This window comes from Theropithecus gelada, chromosome 3, assembly GCF_003255815.1.
Source record: "Theropithecus gelada isolate Dixy chromosome 3, Tgel_1.0, whole genome shotgun sequence".
Lineage (NCBI taxonomy): Eukaryota > Metazoa > Chordata > Mammalia > Primates > Cercopithecidae > Theropithecus > Theropithecus gelada.
In genome coordinates this window covers 54,283,295-54,287,762 of record NC_037670.1, presented here as the reverse complement: position 1 = coordinate 54,287,762, position 4,468 = coordinate 54,283,295, and the positions used below count along the sequence as shown (strand labels likewise).

Below are 4,468 nucleotides of genomic sequence, written 5' to 3'. Positions count from 1 at the left end.
GAAATTCATAGTTTGATCATCCTCAACCAATGTTTTAAGAATCTAGTCTATAATAAAGGTTGGGACCTAACACTTTAAACTTTTCTCTAACTCCAAACTCACAAATACACATTGTTATATTGATTTTAAACTTCAGATATATAGTATTTGGTCAAGCAGACTATTTTAAAAAACAGGACAACAGAAAAGTTTCTGAATGTCAATAGACAAACTTTTATTGAAGCATAAATTGTGGTGTAGAAATACATTTCAACTGATTTAAGTCCAACACTAGTGCAAGGAGAAATTATGGCACCAAAAGATTCCCTCTTCTATCATACCATGATTTAGATTATGATTCAATCTACATTTCTGTTTTCTAGGCTTTGTCCCAAATTTGTGCAGTTTTTCAACATTAGAATTCTTAATTCTATTAGGGAAAAAGAACAGACCTCAAGTCAACAAATCTATTGGGATATTGTTTACTAACAAAGTCCACCTTAAGCATTGGTCCTAAAAACAGAGCTCTTCAAAATATTAGGTGCTGTGCTCATTACAGAATCAAACTGATCGAAAACTTTCTTTTTTTTTTTTTTTGAGATGGAGTCTCACTGTGTCGCCCAGGCTGGAGTGCAGTGGCCGGATCTCAGCTCACTGCAAGCTCCGCCTCCCGGGTTCACGCCATTCTCCTGGCTCAGTTTCCCGAGTAGCTGGGACTACAGGCGCCCGCCACCCCGCCCAGCTAGTTTTTTGTATTTCTTTAGTAGAGACGGGGTTAGCCAGGATAGTCTCGATCTCCTGACCTCGTGATCCGCCCGTCTCGGCCTCCCAAAGTGCTGGGATTACAGGCTTGAGCCACCGCGCCCGGCCGATTGAAAACTTTCTTAATGAAACTTTCAGTCAACAACATGCTTCAAATAAAAGTTAAGCAGTGTTCCAACCACTTGATTTCAAACCAAGTAGATTTTAGGTTTAGAAACACTTTAAAAAGGTGTTTCATTTATAAATATGGAAGGAACAAAAACATCACTGCATCAATCCAGAAACTATCAAAATATTTAGAGGACAAGAAACATAAAATTCAGTCAACTTTGCTGTTTTCTCAGTTCCTTAAAATCCCAGATTATCTGCAAATATAGCTAAAAGGTACCAACTCTTGAAAGCCTATATTACTAGTCATTTCCCATTGAGTATTTTGCAATTTTATTTATGTTCTACTTATTTGTTCATATCTTCTGCTTCATGATGTTTATCTGAATAATGTGGACAAATTTTCATTCTGGGCAGTCATTCATTTCATCCTATGAATGCCATGGTGAGGGAAACACCTTAGAGGAACAGATGAAGTCAGAACACTCACATGCATCACAGTCTCAGAACTTCAAGTCACAAGATGGAAAAGACATTGGTTCTGCTTTGGATCAAAGTTTATAGAACACTACTTAGTGGAAACTAGTGGAAATAGCTGCTAAAGGAAAAGTTAAGGTGAATGATCCCAGCTGACTTGATTTACTGACTCCAGAGCAAAATTACGTTTAATCTCTCTGGCAGTTAACTAAATAAAAATCATTTTACACTACTACTTAGTAAGTTAGTAAAGGTGTGCTACTCATTAGATGCTAATCTCATTTACTGAGGAACAGAGAATTGTTTTTTTTTTTTTTTTTTTTTTTTTTTTTTTTTTTGAGACGGAGTCTCGCGCTGTTGCCCAGGCTGGAGTGCAGTGGCCGGATCTCAGCTCACTGCAAGCTCCGCCTCCCGGGTTCACGCCATTCTCCGGCCTCAGCCTCCCGAGTAGCTGGGACTACAGGCGCTGCCACCTCGCCCGGCTATTTTTTGTATTTCTTAGTAGAGACGGGGTTTCACCGTGTTAGCCAGGATGGTCTCGATCTCCCGACCTCGTGATCCGCCCATCTTGGCCTCCCAAAGTGCTGGGATTACAGGCTTGAGCCACCGCGCCCGGCCGGAACAGAGAATTGTATATGTTTTCCACAGTTCAGCTAGTACATCCTAATCTCAATCTACAACTCTGAGTCTTCCCTGCTAATCAACTGTTTCCCAAAAGAGCACATTACAATAAAAAGGAGGCTAAATTGCCATGCCCTTTAAAGAATATTAAGCCCAGGGACTATCTCCCCCATTCCGCATCTGGGGTATAGAATTAGTACATAAACCCACAGTGTTAACAGTGTATTGCTTTATTTGGGGTCCTGGGGGAGACACTAGGAAGAGGGAAGACAACAAAGGACTACAAATGCAGGGTCCAATAATGTTAAAATAGTAAATATGCAAAATGTGTAACTGGAATCATTTTCTTAAGGACTCAACTCATGGAAGAAAAACTTTAATCGCTGTTTCAAAAAACATCTGTATGAAGTAGAAATTGATTTCAATAACATTAGTGAAGAATGTGTTCTAGAAAGTGGAGTTAACTGGATGTAAAATCATGGCAGCAATTTAATAGAACAGTCCCAGAGGGTTAGGCTGAGGCCAACACCTAATGAGGATGAAAGCCTTGTCTGTGGGGAATTTTGGGTGATACTTGGAGAAATATTACACTATGCACAAACCAAATTGAGTTGCTTTCACAAGTGTTGTAAAGTTTCCTATAGTAAAAGGTTTTTTCTACATGCACCTCAATTTCACAGCAAGAGTGGCAGAGAATACCTAAACTCCGAAGACAGCATTCATGCAAGATAGATCTAACTCCTTGATATAAAAATGCACACAATTCAAAATGATTATGCTGTAATTACATCGAGGGCTTTCTGCACCTGCAGAGTGGTGGTTATAGAAAGCACTGCCCCCAGCATCGACATCTAGAAAGCATCCACCACCTTCTTCATGTGTTCTCTTTTTGCCTTTTTTCTTCTTTTTTCTTAATCAACTCTGATGTTGTTGCTGCTTCTTAGCAAAACTGATAAAAACACAGTTGTAATCATTGAACATAGCACTCTGGCAATCAAGATGCTTAAAACCTTCTATCTTCTGGGGCGAAGCAAGCTCTGTGCGACATTTAGAACTCTGATAACCAAACAAGGTGGTCACAAATTCTCCTGGCTTGAAGACTTCTACAACTTTCCTGACCAGGTCTTTCTACGAGGTCTGATTTAAGTGTGTTTCAAAGCTAACATAAGAAAATTCTGTTTCTGGAGTTGATGTGAATAGTCCGATAAGTTCCATCCGATTTCATCCCATTCACTGAATACCCACAAGGATTGAACATTGTGGCATCAATGACAGAAGCCGGTATCAGGTCATGAATTCCACTCTCACGAGTGACATCCTTTGCAATAACACCATCTTTCATGTAGAACTGGTCCATAACTGCTGGGTCAAGCTCACTCATCAGAATTTCCAAGGTTTGATCTGGCTGACTGATTACCTGACTCTCTGGGAAATCCAGAGTATGTAAGTACCAACAGACAGAATTCATACGTTCCATACAATATGCTGTTCCATTTGGGAAGATTGCATTAAGAAACTCTATTTCTTCCTGGAAATTCTGGTGTGGGTACACTTTGTGATAAGACTTCATGAAATTCTTATGAGAATAAAAGAAGCTTTGAATTGAGTCAAACCCACTGTAATCCCTAGCAAGTTTCAACAGGGGAACCAGTGCTTTCAGCAAGAGGGTGGTACCACATGTCTTCAGAATGAAACGTCTCTTGGAGACAAACATGCTACTCTCACTGAGTACATAAGCTTCCTGCTTATCAGTTTTTGTCACACTTACGATTGAACATTGCACATCCTTCAAAAGTATGTCCCACTCAGATCTTGGGATAGTGCGAAGATCCCCAGATCCTTGGTTCGCATCGGGCTGCTGCCGGGAGAAGCAAACCTCCGGCAGCTTCTTGGTCCCTTCGAAAAAATGTGCAGCTTCCATCACCGTGAGATTAGTGAACAACCAACAACCACAGAAAATCAACTAAATTAAACCTCTTCTCCTGCCACTGCCGCTGCCGCTGCGTATTGTTCCAGCTGTTTTACTAAAGTTCAGGTTCCTTTTTTTTTTTTTTTTGCTATAATTTTATATTAACTTTTTTTTAAAGGACTAATAAAAATTTCCCAGCTTTGTGTGAGCAAAAGTTGAACGTGAGTCTTTTGGAAATAGAGGCAGACACAGTTCAGTCTCTTGTACTCTGCTGCTTTCCCGTTAGAGAGAGTAGAGCGAGCGCTAGCTAATGTCGCCAGCCATACTGTGTAAGCTCCTTAGTATAATTTCAAATTCTTATTTGATCTTATATCAATTTGCCATTATCAATTTATGTTATGTAAAAATAATACATCTCATTAAGATGTTTCATAATTTCAGAATATAATTATGTACACCTCATAATTGCATTTATAATAATGCAATAAAAGTGCATTATTATTTTCTATTGTTACACCTCCTTTTTTTCTCTCATGTTTTGAAAATTGCTAGTGTTTTAGTTATTATTATTATTATTTTTTTGATGGAGTCTTACTCTGTTGCCCAGGCTGG

General features: G+C 39.2%; 1 pseudogene across 1 annotated transcript; it reads right to left on the bottom strand.

The window, feature by feature from the left end:
- Nucleotides 1-2,862: 2,862 nt before the first annotated feature.
- On the bottom strand, nt 2,863-4,188 carry LOC112620915 (annotated as a pseudogene). Its single transcript, XR_003118618.1, has one exon. The product of XR_003118618.1 is annotated as an S-adenosylmethionine decarboxylase proenzyme pseudogene (transcript).
- Nucleotides 4,189-4,468: the final 280 nt, after the last annotated feature.